At 49.5% G+C, this 16575-nt stretch overlaps 1 long non-coding RNA gene across 1 annotated transcript; it reads right to left on the bottom strand.

Annotated features, from left to right (window-relative positions):
- LOC147578266 (uncharacterized) lies at positions 1-1478 on the bottom strand. Its single transcript, XR_015254239.1, has 2 exons — positions 1333-1478; positions 1-603 (listed from the first exon to the last, which is right to left on the bottom strand). It is a non-coding gene; the product is annotated as an uncharacterized LOC147578266 (long non-coding RNA).
- Positions 1479-16575: the final 15097 nt, after the last annotated feature.

Raw genomic sequence — 16575 nt, 5'->3', positions numbered from 1 at the left:
TGGCTTCAATATAAAGTGGATTTTTATTGTCCACATAACTGACAGGTCTCCAGGTGGCTCTGGTTTCAGGCAATGCTGATCTAGGGGCTCAAATAATTGGGACCAGGAGACTGTTACTTTCTCCCCATTTCTTCTTCAATGGCTCCATTGCTGGCCAGGCTCTCCCTCCATAAACCTCACCCCACCGGTCCTGGGTGGCTTCCAGTATCCCAGGAGGCTACAGGTCCACTAGGGGAGAAAGGCCAGGATGCATCATTTCCAGCCAGAGACCCAAGGTTCAGTCTGGTTGAGTCGGCCTAAGTCACATGTCAACCCTGAGCCAATCACTGTGACTGGGAGAATGGAGGGAGAGGGTGCCGGTTAGTTTAGGCTCCACAGCTGAAGCTGGGCACTGGTCAGCCCCACACAAATCACCTGGCTGAAACAGGGAGGGAGGTTTCCCCCAGGAAATCTGATAAACTGTCGCTCAGAGGAGGGGCTATAAATGCTGGGCTGCAAACAACAGATGCTCCGCAGCCATGGTCCTTAATCTCGGGTGACATGTGAATCCAAGGTGGTATTCCCCATTACAGAGGAGATCCTGGGCTCCAGGAGAGCAATCACCTACCCCAGACAGGAAATTAGGTGGTTAAGGAAGTCTTCCCGAGGAAGCGGCATTTACAAAGACCCCCCCCCAGTGCAAATAGGCTTTAACTAGGTGGTAAGAGGGAAAGACTGCTGTAGGTAGAGGCCACAAGCATGACGTAAGCCCGTGGGTGAGAGAGCACCACAAGTTCAGGGACTGGGCTCAGTGTGGGGGAGGGAGTGAGGGGTACCGGGAGTCAGGGTGCTTGCTGGGTGCTGTTGCTGTCCAATGTACCCCAGAAAGGAGGCAAGTCTAAACTGAGGGCTGGGAGCTCCATAAGGCTGCAACCGGCAGCGGCACTGGAGGCTGGGCATTCTCTGCACTGGGGGGCAGGCCTGGCTTGTCCTCTCACCGTCCCCGAGGGACAGCCCAGAACCCCGAGGGAGGAGGCCACAGCGTGGGTAAGTGTGGGGGGAGGAGGGAGGAGGCCCATGGCCGTCCAAGCCTTAACTCATTCTCTGGGTGGCTCCAAGCTAAGTGCCACAGTTTTGTCTAAAGTTGCCTTGAGATGAAATAAACGTTCTATTACAGACCGAGGGAGGCGCTGCACTAATATTTTTCATTGGATCTTGAGGTGTGAAAGAGGATTCTTTGGAGAAAAGGCTTTGATCCCAGCCTGCATGTCAGGATTACCCAGGGAGCAGTGTTAGCAACAGTCCCATGGTATCAGCCTGTGGTGGCAGGGCCCCACCCCTGTGGGTACATACCTCGGTGGTGACAGAGTGGGCTGTGGAGGCAGACAGCCCTGGGTTTAGATCTCAGCTCTTCCTTTTACCGTGTGATCTCCAGTAAGTTTCCTGACTTTGCCAAGCCCTCCTCTGTAAATTGAGGATGATAGTACCTACCTCATGGGATATTCCTAAGAATTAAACGAAATTATGTTTCTAAATTGCCTAGGATATCATAAACCCCCAAAAGGAAAATATTATTCTCACTCTGTTAGAGATGATTTCATCTTTACATACATTCAAATGCCATTCATTCATTCATTCATTCTGGCAATATTTACTGACAATCTCCTAAATCCCAGGCACTGGAAATATAGCTGTGGACAAAACAGACAAAAATCCCTGCCTTCATGGATCTTACTTTCTAGTCAGGAAGATGGACAGGAAAATAAAGTAAAATAAAGGGGAGAGGAGGAGGTATAGGAGAATGTTTTATTTTATTTATCTATTTTTTAAGTTTATTTGTTTACTTTGAGAGAGCAGGAGCACACGCTCATGCAAGCGAATGGGGGAGGGACAGAGAGAGAGGGAGAGAGAGAATCCCAAGCAGGCTCTGTGCTGTCAGCGCAGAGGCCGACGTGGGGCTCGAACTCATGAACCGTGAGATCATGACCTGAGCCGAAACCAAGAGTTGGATGCTTAACTGACTGAGCCACCCAGGCACCCCTAGGAGGATGTTTTAGACGGGGGTGGTCAGAAAAAGCCCCACTGAGAAGGTGACAGCTGAGCAGAGACCTGAGGGATGAGAAGGAAGAGGACCATTGTGGGAAGTGCTCGAGGCAGGTGGAACAACCAATGCAAAGAGCAGGAATGCGTTCGGTATGTTCAAGAGAGAGCAAGAAGGCTCCTGTGGCCAGGACAGCATGGGTCAGGTGCGTGGAGGAATAAGGGCGGGAGAACCAGGCAGAGGCCAGGACTTGAAATGCGGATGCTAGTCTGAGACATGATGGGGGGTTTCCTAGCAGAGGCTAGTAAGATACTCTCGCCTACATTTTATAAGGATCGTTCAGGTGGCTATGGGGAAAATTGACTGGGAAGTGTGGTCCAGGTGACTACCAAAGGGTGTTCTTGCGTGGCTTTGTTCTATTCTTGGGATGGGAGGCAACCTCTGAGATGCCCCCAATAATCCCCGCCTCCTGGTATTCACACCCTTGTGTCATCCCCTCGCCTTGAATGTAGCTGGGCCTAATGATTCCCTTCCATCGAATAGAATATGGCAAAAATGACAACATACTACTTATAAGATTAGGGTATAAGAAGACTGTGACTTCTGTCTTGTTCACGCTCTTATTGGCTTGCTATGCGGTGAGCTCCAAGTGGCAGGGAGCTGAAATCCCCAGATGACAGCCAGGGAGGACCTGAGAGCTGCCAACACCACGTGAGTGATCTTGGAAGTGGGTCCTCTTCCAGCTGAGCCAGGGGGTGACTGCAGCCCTGCCCAGCATCTTCAGTGCTGCCTTGTAGGGACCCCGAGCCAGCCATATGCGGGTGCCCGCCCTACAGTAACTATGAGGCAATAAAAAGATGTTGTTTCAAGTCGCTGCATCTTGGGGTGAGTTGTTACACAGCAACCTATAACTAACATGCTTGGTATGAGTTAGTAAAATACAAACCCAGTGTAGCCAACCCGGAGTGTGAGAATGACAAAGAATCCCTGTGAGTTCTTCCCTCGGATCTGTCATGACTCACCAACCCCCTTCCAATCTTTAATCAATGTCATCGTCTCCTTGAGGGCCTTCTTGGCCACTCTGTAGGAGATGGCAGCCCCCCACCTCCACACTGTCCTGTCACCATCGGACACGCTGTGTACAGTTACTTTGTTTATGCCTGTCTCCCCACCACCCCCCTCCCCGCTGACCTCTAGAATGTAGGGGGCACAAGAGCAGGGCGTTTGGGCTGTTTTGATGACCACTGTATTCCCAGTGCCTAGAATCCCGTATCGCGCCTGGAATGTAGTTTGTGCCCAGAAGGACCTGCTCCCACATGTACTGCTGTGCTCGAGCAGTGAAGGCAGGAACCCAGGACTAAGTTGGCTAGAGACTGTATTATTCTGTCAGCAGCACTCCACTGACACACAGAACAAAGAGCATCAATCAAAGCCAACCGCAGTGTCTGGGAAGCAGTGAAAATTCCAGAACACAGAACACGAGCAGCGAGAGAGGATGTGCAAAAGACGAGGGGATGAAAGGAAAGCAGGACCGGAGGGCAGACATCGCTGCGCTGAACAAAGCCCTCTTCTGCTGTGCGCCGGCCTGGCACATCGGGGCCCTGGCTGCCTTCCCTGTGGCTGAGTGTAGTCAGTCCTAAGAGTCACTCCACTGGCTAAGTAGGTGTTACGTGGGGCTGTGGTATCTAGAGCATCTTTGGACGAGCTACTGTGTTCTGTGGTATTTGTTGCCTTACCTAAGCCCTCTTTCTCCCAATTTCACATAAGAAAAATTGGCTCTTACTTTTTTTTTTTTTTTTGAAATAATGTAGGGGGAGAGGAAAAGAAAGAAGTCAGGTTGGGCAAGTGGGGCATGTCCCCGTGGAGAGCCCACCAGGGACCAGAGCTTTAGACTCTTAATCTTTGGCCTTTTGACTGCACGCTGTTAGCTTCCGTTAGGGAATGATCGTGCTGACTTTTCTTCCATTCACAACCGTGGTAAACTTCTCTGTACGCTCCTTAAAAACCCAGTTTCCCCATCCCACAGCATCTGTTTCAGGGAAGGCTGCTGCCAGCCTATAAAGTGTGTAAATTCTAGAAGGATACTCCTTCTGTGTGGACACACTCCACTAGCAGATGGCTTAGTGGAAAGCTGTTGTTTTTGTGCAAAGAAAAGGCATCCCTTCCTGCAGGACTGGAATTCAGCCCTACCTGCTTCCTTGGCTGGGCGTCTTTACACAGTGTATAAACTCGTGTCCATACACACTGGCTGTCTTCAAGTCCTTCCTTGCCCTCATCTACACGGGTGAAGTGTATAGAGGGTAAACCCCTAAACCATCTGAAGGCAGAGGAGGATGTTGAATGGGGTTGTTCACGATGTGCCCTAGAATTTGCATGTCTTTCCAAAGAGAGAGAGCACATTCAGTCTGGAAGTAATTCTTGATACCAAGAATTCCACTTCCCACCCCAGCCCGCCATAGAGTCGGCCAAGCAGAGGCAGACAGATGCTGATGATGGAAGAGAAGAGCATGTAGCAAGTACTGAAAGGAGCCATTTGTGGGTTATAAATAACCAACAGTAGGCATTTTGCAGAACACATTGGAAAAGGCAGGCTCCCTAGACATCGATTGATATAACCTTTGTTATTTAAAAGCGGAACTTTGAAACACGACTAGCAAGGTGTCGATTACAATTATAAATGAGGGAAAAAAAAATCTGAACTTTGAGTGATGACAGATACAGAGATTGAGAATTCCCTGCAATTAGTAACAAGAGGCTTGATAGGAGAAACGATCGCCTGAACCTGATCCAATAGGAGCCAAGAATTCGGTGGAACGGAAGAAGCAAATCAGCTCCCCGGACCTGGAGAACATAAAATCCGTGGACTCCTCAGTTCCTCACTTCGGATCGAGGGGGAGGTCAGCATTGGAGCCCGGCTACAGTTTCCCCTGCTAACTCTACAGTGAATTGTAGATGGCTCTCATTACATAATGTGAGACTCAGCCATTCTCAATTAACCTTGGTCTTATCTTTATTGAAATCTAAATTAAAGAACACTTCCAAGGACTTGCACAAATGGAATCTGACAGGGAGAAGAGCCTTACCTAACCACTGCTGACGGGATCCTGGTGTCTGGAGCGGGCAGATCAAGTGATACAGCCTCACTCGGGGAATGCTGCCTTCACTAGGCTTCTCCCAGTCTGGAAGGGCTCCACATCAAAATGACACGGCATGTGGCTGCTGGCCACGCTGCCTTTCATGCAGCCATGTGTGTGACGGGGCTTCCACTAAGCTGTCGTGGTGCGTACCACCTCATCGCATCAGTAACCCCGCACCTTCCTGAGTGTGCCTTGTGGCTAGCCTCGGGTGTGGAACCAACTTCCCGTGGCAAGTCTGTCTTTGCCTTGTCTCAACCCTCTAGTGTCTGTAGGGATTAGGCGGGGAAGAAGGCAGAGACTATGAAAATTTAAGTAAAATCCATGTGTTTCTAAAAAGGAGAAGCAGAACCAACTTCCAGCAACTTCTCTTCCTACTGATAAAACTTCCTTCCAGTGCCTTGCTGCTACCTCACCCAGTCTGTCAATAATGCCCCCTTCACTCCTGTCCCACAAACCATCCTTGACCACCCAAACCCCTGGCTTTGGTCTGTTTATCTTCAGAGGGTTATATGCCTTCAAATTGTTCTTTTTTAATTAAAAATTTTTTTTAATGTTTATTTATTTTTGAGAGAGGGAAAGGGAGACACAGAGCACAAGTCAAGGAGGGGCAGAGAGGGAGGGAGACACGGAATCCCAAGCAGGCTCCAGGCTCTGAGCTGTTAGCACAGAGCCCGATGCAGGGCTTGAACTCATGAACCATGAGATCAGGACCTGAGCTGAAGTCAGACGCTTAACTGACTGAGCCACCCAGGTGCCCCTCAAATTGTTCTTTATCTCCATTCCATTTTCTTATGCTTAAGTGTGGGGAAAGCAATCTGATTAAATTCCAAAACTCTCACCATGGTGATGGGTGAGATTTTATTTCAGTTAGCCATAAGCCCTCTTGTGGCCAGCAGCATGAAACATTTTTATACCTTGTACAATGCCGGGTATGGTATGGCTGCATTATTTTTGTTATTTTACATATTATTGCAAATAATTCCTTTTTTAGACTATAGCTTCTCAGAGTCGTGCTTCTCACTGTCCCTTCCTCCCTTCCTCTCCTCTCTTCTCCCTTCTGAGTGTTTCTTTTTTGAAATAAATTACTCCATATGGTTTTTTTTTCTTGTGACATTTATTCTGCCAGAGAGGGGGTCACTATCACTTTTGACTTCCAGAGGTTCCTAGAATTCCTGCCTCCCCCTACTTTTTTGTTTGTATTGTTTCAAAGAATGGAATAGCTCAGCCCTAGTTTTCTGATTGTACCTTTTTTTCCCTTTTAATATTAAAAAAATGTGTAGAAAGCACATACCATAAAATTTATCATTGTAATTATCTTTAAATGTACAGCTCAGTCATAGCAACTGCATTCTCAAAGTTGTGCAACAGATCCCCAGAACTTTGAAAATCCATACCTGTTAAACAGCAACTCCGAATCCTCCCCCTCCCTCTAGCCTGTGGTGACCACATTCTACTGCTTTAAATACCTCATAGAAGTGGAATCCTATAGGGACGCCTGGGTGGCTGGTCAGTCAAGCATCTGACTTCAGTTCAGGTCATGATCTCGTGGTTCGTGAGTTCGAGCCCCACATTGGGCTCTGTGCTGACAGCTTAGAACCTGGAGCCTGCTTTGGATTCTGTGTCTCCCTCCCTCCCTCCCTTCCTCCCTCTCTCTCTCTCTCTCTGCCTCTCTGCCCCTCCCCCACTCATGCTCTCTCTCTGTCTCAAAAGTAAGGAAACATTAAAAAAAAAAAGAAGTGAAATCCTATGGTATCTGTCTTTCAGTGACTGGCTTATTTCACTTAGTACAATGTCTGCAAGTTTCATCCATGTTGTAGCCTATGTCAGAATTTTCTTCCCTTTTAAGGCTGAATAATATTCCATTGTAAACACACACCACCTTTTTATCCATTGATGGACATTGGGGTTGCTTCCCCTCTTAGCTATTGTGACTAATGCCGCAATGAACATGGATGGGCATCTGGCTGTCTCTTCTACTACAAGTACATTAGAATTATTTAAAAAAATTTTTTTAATGTTTTATTCATTTTTGAGACAGAGAGAGATAGAGCGTGAGCAGGGGAGGGACACAGAGAGAGCGAGACACAGAATCCGAAGCAGCTCCAGGCTCTGAGCTGTCAGCACAGAGCCCGACGCAGGGCTCGAACTCACTAACCATGAGATCATGACCTGAGCTGAAGTCGGACACTCAGCCGACTGAACCACCCAGGTGCCCCAGGAGTACATTAGAATTATTATCCAGAAAGCAAAAACAGCCGAAAGCATAAAGCTCCACCTTGCCACAATGGCAAAAAATCTGCTGCCTACTCTGTCGCTCACTCTGGAAGCTGCTTGCTAGTGTGAAAGTTATTTTGCATAAAATTATCTATTAACTCAAAGCTTTCAACTTCTATTTAAAGCTCCACTTTAAAGTTTGATTTTTTTTTTTTTTTTTTTTTAGTCCTTCAGAAGTTTTTATTATCTGAAAGTACTCAGAAATGTCTCCATTCATCTAGGATCTCTAGAATACTTTATTCTTGAACAAGGGTATCCTATAATTCACACTAATATGCAAGCGACTGTTGAACACTGTCCCTACCCAGCCTTTGCTTTTTTTTTTAAATTTTTTTTCAACGTTTATTTTTATTTTTGGGACAGAGAGAGACAGAGCATGAACGGGGGAGGGGCAGAGAGAGAGGGAGACACAGAATCGGAAACACCAGCCTTTGCTTTTAAAGCCAATACATCTCTACTTGGTGGGATTGAAAGTAGGTATTAAAAGGAAATCTGTGGGCAGAGGTCCTTCCTTAAATCAGTAATTCCCAGCCCCTTTTCCAGTAGGGCAGACAAGTAAGAAAAATCACCATGCCAATCCCAGTTAATGACAAATGTCTGCTTGCTTTCACTTCTCTCTCCCACTCAAGAACGCATACAATACAAGTGGATACAATGGGCGTTGTTATAGGGATAACCTTGAATTTTCTCCGCTCTATTTTTTTCAAAAAGGTAAATCGTTTGCAAACTCCAGTATTTTAACTATTACTAAAACAAATCACCCACAAACCACCTTACAAATGATTCACTCCACCAGTATGAACACGCTGTGGTTGAGAACTTTTGCCTTAAATGGTGATACTGCTGTTCTGGGTATTGTGTGTTCAGCCTTGGAAGGGGTAATGAGAGGTGAGTTTGTGGTTCCCCAATTCCTACTTTCCAACTGGGGAAAGGCAGAGAAAGAGCAACGGAGAAGAGCAACAGTTCCTTGAGACATCAGGGGTCTTGAATTTACTGTCAGTCTCCCTACAAGTTCGGTTATTTGGAGAGCCCTGAACGACAAGCCCCAAGTATCTGGAGCAGGAATAATGGAACTCCTGGAGATTCTGGAACAGTTTAGATAGAAGAGTCTAGGGGTTAAAACATGCACTTTGGAGGCAGACAAATGTGGCTTCGAGTCCAAGCTCTGCTACTTCTGAAGTTTGTGAAGTTAGGTAAGTTAGTTAACCGGTCTGATCTTCAATTTTCTCATCTGTAAAATGGGCTTCAAAACAATCGACTTGAGGAAATCTGATGTTCTCATCTGTGTAGAATTCCTTCTTTAGTCCCTTCTTTCCTGTGGGCAACCCATGCTATGGGGTTTGAGTGGGGTTCACCTCCTCCCAGCTGGGTGTATCCACTCAAAGAATTTCATCCCCCGCAGGACGGAGTCTGATTCAGGGAGAAGCAAGTGACTCCAACTGGCCAATCAGATCTTTCCGATGGGGCTACTGAGGAAGACAGATTTTTCTTGTCTGCTTTAGCTACTGTGTAGATAGGAGTATGGGGGAGGGGGGTGGTAGCCATTATCCTACTATGTGGGAATAAGCTATCCAAAGCATGGAGCCTAGTAGAAATAAGCAGAGGTTAAAAAGGAGAATGCCCCAATGAAATTGTTTGATTCCTGGTTCCAGCCATGTCTGGTTCCTCAGTTGCCTGAGTCCATAAACTCCCCTGTTTGTTTAAAACTAGTCTGAGTTGGCTTTCTGACATTCGTAATCGGAAGTCTTGACTAGTAGGCTACCTCAGGCTGTTGTGGGACTAGTGCCTGCAAAGGGACCTGGTGCTGGGTCATGGTGTCACCTCTTCATCTGGGCCTCGGTCATCACGAGTCTTAAGGCCCGTAGAAGCCAGAGAGCCCCTCTTTTTGTGTGCGTGGGGTGGGGGGGCAGGGCAGCAAATAAGAGCCTATGCGACTTTCCTTTCCCCTCTCTCCTTGCTCCATCAATGTGCACATGACTCTTGTTCTGGAGCGAAGAGTACCACCAGGTACAGCTCTTTGAATGAACTGCTGACTGTTTATACAGTTTTCAGGAACTGCTATGAGCATCGCATGTCTGTACAGGGTTGATAAGGTTGTAGGTTTTACATGATTTTTTTCATTAAATTCCATTTATGGAACCATAGAATATTAGAGCCGGGAGGCACCCAACAAGAGGAGGTGTCTGGATGGACCCTCAGGACTGCCCCCTGGCGACCACCCATGGCTGGTTTGGCCACCAGCCCCAGGCCCCACGGCCAACTGGCTGAAGCGGGTCTGTACCTAGTGTCCTGATGCCCAGTTCTCTGGGGGTTCCACCCTCAAAATTGATCTGGGACTCTTCTCAGCTGGATATCGAGGCCCCTCTTCCCTCTTGCCGAGCACCCACCTGGGGTGCAGCCCCCAAGGGGCCTGCCTTACTCACATATTAGGTGGGGAGCTGACCCCTGCCAGGTGTTCTTTTTTTTTTTTTTTTTTTAATTTTTTTTTTCAACGTTTATTTATTTTTGGGACAGAGAGAGACAGAGCATGAATGGGGGAGGGGCAGAGAGAGAGGGAGACACAGAATCGGAAACAGGCTCCAGGCTCTGAGCCATCAGCCCAGAGCCCGACGCGGGGCTCGAACTCACAGGACCGCGAGATCGTGACCTGGCTGAAGTCGGACGCTTAACCGACTGCGCCACCCAGGCGCCCCATGCCAGGTGTTCTGAGTAGCATGGCCGAGCCCTTACCTGCTCTAGCAGTGGACTCCCCCACCCCTCCCCCCTCCCATTCCTCTCCTCGCTCTCTGTTCTCTACCTGTCCCTTTCTCCCCATTGTTCTGTAACTCCAACCCTCTCTACCCCCCTTCATCTCCTTACCTTCCCCCTCACTTCTTTTTTTCTCCGTTTGGACTCCCACCTCCTTCTCTCGGCCCCTCTTCTCCTCCTTACCTGGTCTGGCTGGCCCACTGCTCCTGGGAGCTTAAGTTCTAGATGTGGGGGCTCATGTTCTGAAGCCAGAATTTCCCAAAATGTGATCCAATCACCAACAATTCCAATAGCTGTTAACAGAGACATTATGTGTTTAAAAAAGATTTGTTGTCAAGTTTCATGCGTAAGAACTTAAATTCAAACTTGGGTGTATAAGAACTGTCATATTACCCTACTTAAAGTCAGTTTGACTCTGAACCTTAGCCTCCAACCCGACAGGCTAATGGGAAATTCTCCTTGTTGTCACTGAGAGTTCTTCCTGATCCTGCCCTCCCCCTCCAGGGTTATGACAATGTCCTGAGGTATGGCCTAGAGCAGGACCCTTAGTGTAGGCACCCATGGGCACATGATGGAAAGTAGTTTTGTGTGCCTGTGCCCGGCTTGGGCATGGAGAGCTTAGCTGGGGCCAGAGTCTCAGTATCTAGAGCACCCCTCAGGTCCTGACATTTTCTATTGGGCCCTGGTGTCAGCTTCTCCAAGAAGTCTCTACTTTTGCTCCCCTTTCACTCGGGAGAATTTCCACCTGTTCCCTGTTTTGGCCTCCTCCATTTCCACCAGGCAAAAACACTCACCTTTTCCCTCCGCTTCTGAGAGGATCAGGCAGAATTTCTCCCAAAGTCAGGAAAGGCTGTGTCAGCACCTATCTCCTGAGATTCATTCCACAAAATAACTTTCCCCTCAGTGAAGAGGGAATGGAAGGCTGGTTACTTTCTCAGGGAGAAGGGGTTGGGGGAGGAAAACTAGGGTAAGAACAAAATGCAAACATGTTATCTCGGGAACTTGCTCTATCCTCGAAGAGAGACAAGTCCCTTCTCGGAGAACTTTGCAAGGCCGCTGCACACTGTGAACCTCCAGGAGGCCGAGAGAAGACCTCTCCTATTGTGTTTGACCTGGGAATTTCTCTGTCAGCATCTCAAAGGCTCGCTCCCCAGAACACACCTTGGGAAATTCTGCATTAGCAGTTCGCTAAGGCTTCCTAACTCTGGCCTTGCTCTCAGCATGGACCAGTTTGTGACACCGCCTGGTGGACACGTGGAAAGAGAGAGACATTGAAGTGTGGTGGCAAGGCGTGGGCTGAGGGTTCAAGTCCTGGCTCTTTACTTTCACACCATCCCCTAGGGGAACTTAGCTTCTCTGAGGCTCAGTTTTCTCATCTGTAAAGCAGGGTCAGTGTTAATACCTACCTAGTAGGATGGGGTGAAGGTTACGCGAGGGAAGGCCCAGAAGCGTCTAGAGCAGCTCCTAGAATACAGCAGACAGCCAACATCGGGAGGGACATTGTCCTTGTAAGCACTGTTGTAAGTCAGCCTGAATCCGGAGGGTCTGTGGGTAGCGAAGTGACCATCCAAGTGGGCTTTGGAGAGGTTCACTGGAACCAGACCCTGCCGGCCCCAGCTGGAGGAACAGGGCTCGGGGGAGTGTCATTCCTCCCCAGCATAGTTTGTTAGCATGGCGGCTGTTCCTAGCTCGTCAGCATGGCACCTTTTCCTCAGCCCAAAGAAGTGTATTAACAAGGCTGCTTCCAAGACTGTGATAACAAACAAACTAACAGAAGCAAAAACAGAGATCAGAGACACTGACCCGTCAACTTAGAGCACAGGCCCCAATCCCCATCTTTTCTCCTGCATTAGAACATGGCGTCCCTGCTGTGAGGAGGCCCTTGTGACCAGAGGACTCGTGGGACATGAATTAGGGCAGTGTCAGGAGAGACGGGAGAGCGAGGAGAGCTATCCCCGATAATGTGGAACGAGAGCCTCTCCACCAGCTTGCCCTGCCTGCTGCCTGCGCTGCTTTTCTTCATGGGGCGTGGGGGTGTCCATCAGTCTCGCATCCTCCAGCTGCACCTGACAGGTAGTTCCTGGAGGCAGGGATTGGGCAGAGAAGTGGTTCAAAGCTGGTGTTCAGAGGGATGGGGAACCTCATTCATTTCTGCATCCCTTACGCTCAGCACAGGGCTTGAGTCAGTCTTCCACGGCCCCTCAGGAAGGGGTGCTAAATGAACAGAAGCATTCCCTGCTTCCTCATGGCCTCTGTCCCCAGGGCTGCAGGGCTGACAGGCAGGGATGTGGGCGCCTGACACAACACAGCTCCCACCGTCCCCTCCACCCCATCCACGGCTGGCTAAGGAGCCTGAGAAGGGGGGTGGAGACCCTGAAGCGAGGTGACAGGGCTGTCCCCGCCCCCTCCCCCCCCCTCCCTCCGCTGCCTCTGACCCCTTAGCTTCTTTGCAGCCCATATTAACAGCATACGAAAGGAAGCTTGCTTCCAACACGAAGCCATTTCCACAGGCACAGCTGGTGTTGTGTTTGGCCCCTCCTAACATCGCTTCGGGAATGAAGTGATTTCGGCGGCAGTATTAGGAACAGGCTGTCGAATAGTAACGGCACATTAATTTTGAGCCTGTGCAGAGGTACAAGTGGCAGTTCTGGGCTTAGACATTTTGTTTGTGTAGAATGGAGGCTATGACAGCTTCCTCCCTCCGTCAGTCTTCACTCACCTTTGGTTTGTGGAGCAGCGCCGGGCTGTCTTCAACAGCTTGGTTCCCCGTGACAGGATCTACAAGACACAGGGTTCTGCAGGGTGGGAATCGTGGCCTCACAATCATCAAATCGTAGACGGGCCTTGAGTATCAGTCTAATACCAGAGCCTTATTTTATGATGTCACTGGACCTGAAACCCAAAGATGTAAAGGAACTCAGGAAAGGACGGAGTTCATGCCAGAGTAAGGACAAGCAAAACCCAGGGCTTCTGACTCCCACCTAAGTGCTTCCCCTGCATAGAATCTCTTCCCAGGGCCTGTGTGGTCTGGAATCCTCTTACCTGAACTCTGCAGAAGGGCTGTCCCCCGTGAGTCAGATCTCCCTTGGGCTGGGCTGCACTGAGCCTCCAGGAATCCAGTTCTGGTGAATCACTGCTCTGACACGTTTGGTGCAGCCCTGTTCATACACGGGGCCTTGCTCACTGGATGGCAGGCCCACATCTGCCCTCTGACCCTCCTCCCCTTCATCTGCTTCTCCAGCCTCTTCTTCCTTCTCTTCCTTTAAGAAAGCCATAGCTCCACTCCTGGGGTGCTGGGCTGGGGCCTGCCTCAGAAGCCCCCACTCTTGAAGCTGGAGAGAGCCCCAGTGATCATCTTGTCCAGTGTCCTGGGAGGAAACTGAGGTTAGAAACACCAGCCTGAGGCCACACAGCTAGGGAGCAGCTGGCTGAGGTTAGAACCCAGGACTCTGGACCCGGTCTTAATACCCTTCCCTCCTGAGCCCACCACTTGAGAGAGAAGACCCGCATAACCTAGGCGGGGTTCCTCAGAGTGGGGCCTGTGGACAAAATGGCCTCAGACTCACCCGGGAAATCTGCCTGCAATGCAGGTTTCTGAGAGCCACCCAGACGGGGAAGATGAGGAGATCAGAACCCTTGGGCTGGGGGCCAGGAATCTGCTTCTGAAACGCCACATCCTTTGAGAGCCACTGAGGCATATGTTACAATCGGTTGTGAAGGGTGTTGCAAGTAATTTGCTACTAATAATACTTGAAGCTTTGAATAGAATGGATACAATAGCAGTGCTCTCACGTACTTGCATAATGATTAGCTTCCTTGACCAGCAGAGAAAGTTACTGAGCTGCAGCCAACCCTCAGGGAAGAGGCAGGCCCTGGAGTCTGCATTTTTCTGCACCCCAGGGACCAGACCTCTGTGTTCTGGCCTCCCCTAAATGGATATCTGAGGGAAAGAGATGAGCACACAGCTTTGGAGACAAGACAGGCAGAATGAGGTTTGATTCCAAGCTGCACGGCTCACTAGCTGTTCATTAACCCCCTTGACTTCGCTGGGTTTCAGTTTCTTCATGTGTAAATTGGGAATAGTTCCTACCCCTGAGGGGTGTTGTGAAGATTAAATGAAAACATCCCAATGTCTGTGAGTTGGAGCAAAATGAATGTGCAGGGGTCCACAGCTCCCCCCAGCCTGCAGCCGGGCACCTGGGTGTGGCCCCTGGCTTGTTCCTCTTCCCCACTCTCAGGACAAAGGACCCTCAGGGTTGGGATTCCAAAAGAACTGCATTCCTGGGGGCACCTGAGTGGCTCAGTCAGTTAAGTGTCCGACTTCTGATCAGGTCATGATCAGGCTCAGGTCTATGGGTTTGAGGCCCACACCGGGCTCTGTGCTGACAGCTCAGAGCCTGGAGCATGATTTGGAGTCTGTGTCTCCTTCTCTCTCTGCCCCTCTCGCACTTACGCTCTGTCTCTCTTTGTCTCTCTCTCAAAAATAAACATTAAAAAAGAAGAAGAAAGAGAACTGCATTCCCAAGGGGGCGATGCTTAACACAGTGCCTACCCCTGAGAAAGGGCTCACTAAATGGAAGTGACAGCGTTAGTCCCTGTCACTGTCATCTTTACTGCCTCCCATCTTGCCTCTTTGGCCTTTGGGGACTGTGGCCAGAGCTGGGATCCCCTTCCTCTCTCCCCCCTCCTCCATTGCAGAAGCTTCTGCCCCAGCCTTGAATCCACTTGAGAGAGAACAGACAGACGCAGGGCTGGGCGTCCAGCAGCGGGCTAGCTTTGTAATAAATAAAAGTCACTTCCCTGGCTCTTGAGAAGCTTCCAGCAAAGGAGAGATGGAATGCTAAGCCCAGGGGATTTTTTTTTTTTTTTGGATTCTTTGTACCCAATTCCACCCTGCTCTTATACACTGCCTGCCCCCTTCTAGGATGGACGGGAAGGACAGAACACAGAAGCAGCATGCTTGGGGATCCCAGCAGCTGTCTTATTCCCACACAACCCCCTTGATCTTACTCTAGACGGTGGTGACCTCCAGATCTGAGCACTCAGTGGGCTGCTTGGGTGCAGTTTCAATGTATCAACAGGCAACCTTTCACCGATAATGACACCCGGCAAGGAACTAATTTTCTTATTCACTGCACACCAGCCTCATTAAGGCCTGGAGTACTGAAACATCTCAGGAGGACAAGCTCCAGGGCAGGAGAGCTTTCTCAGAGCGTCACCTCCTCAGGGTGTCACCCCAGTAGGGGCCAGGAGCCTGGTCGGCCCACTTCCTGCACCACAAACAAATTCTAAACAAGCCTCAAAATGGAAATAATGAGAGATCTCGATGCCAGATCGATACCCTTCAGAGCACACTTGTGAACAGAGGCTATGACAGCCGCCAAGGTGCCCAGGATTCGGGTGTGACCGGGTCCTGGGTGAGCGCCAGCTTCGGTTTCTGGTTGCAGACCCCAGAGAAAGGCTTTGAAAGAGCCTTTGCCCCTTCTCCCCCTATTTTGCAGACGGTGCCTGACTCCCCTGCCGGTGACCTTCTCCCCACTCGTCCGGCAAAGGCAAAGGCGCTCATTAGTGCTGGCCAGGCTCACATCAAAGGTGGCTGAAGATACAATTTGTAGGAATCTGGTTACCTTTAATTATCCATACCCTCGGGGTGGGGGCCTTGGGGACAGGATCATTTTTTTAAACTGCACTTTACCCAGAAAGGACCATGTGACTGCAGACAGTCTGAGATGATTAAAGATAAGATTGGTGGTGGGAGGTGAGGTTGGGATAGGGTTAAAGAAGGGGTGGATTTCTAATCTGTTTTAGCTTGTTTGTTCTTAAAAATCCCTTGGATGCAGACAAGCTCAGAGGCAGAGGCAACTCAGATAGGCCCTTGCTATCCATAGGTAACTGGACTTACAGTAAAACCTTGCAACCGACCTGTGCGTGCACAGGAGAGAGGTCCATCCTACTTGGGGGCATTTAGAAGGCTTTACACCTGGCTCGGATTGGGCTTCCCCTTTTCTGGTGACATTTTCCCTTGCAGGGATGACTGTGGCTCAGCCAGGCTAGCCTTCTCTCCGTGACCGAAGGAAGAGTAGAAGACATGATCCAGAGGAATCAAAGCCCCTGCCCCATCATCCCCACACCCCCTCTAACGACATACCACATATGCCCCTGGAGAACACTGGCGTTTTGTCCTCCTCAGCAGCTTCCATTCAATTACAACCACACGACTCTAGGAAGCCTTCCTGACTGTCCCTTCAGCTTCTGAGCAGGTGTCTCTCCTCTGTGTGTCCTTGGCACTCTGGGATCACTTTTGATAGTTTTATTTAACAAACACATGCAGTACTCACTAGCACTTTAGGAATACCTACTCATTGAATCCTCACAATAACCAATAAGGTAGTTTCT

This window comes from Puma concolor, chromosome C1 (genome assembly GCF_028749965.1).
Source record: "Puma concolor isolate L17-30 chromosome C1, mPumCon1.1.hap2, whole genome shotgun sequence".
NCBI lineage: Eukaryota > Metazoa > Chordata > Mammalia > Carnivora > Felidae > Puma > Puma concolor.
Note: the sequence above shows the minus strand (reverse complement) of the source record. Positions and strands in the feature narration are given on the sequence as shown.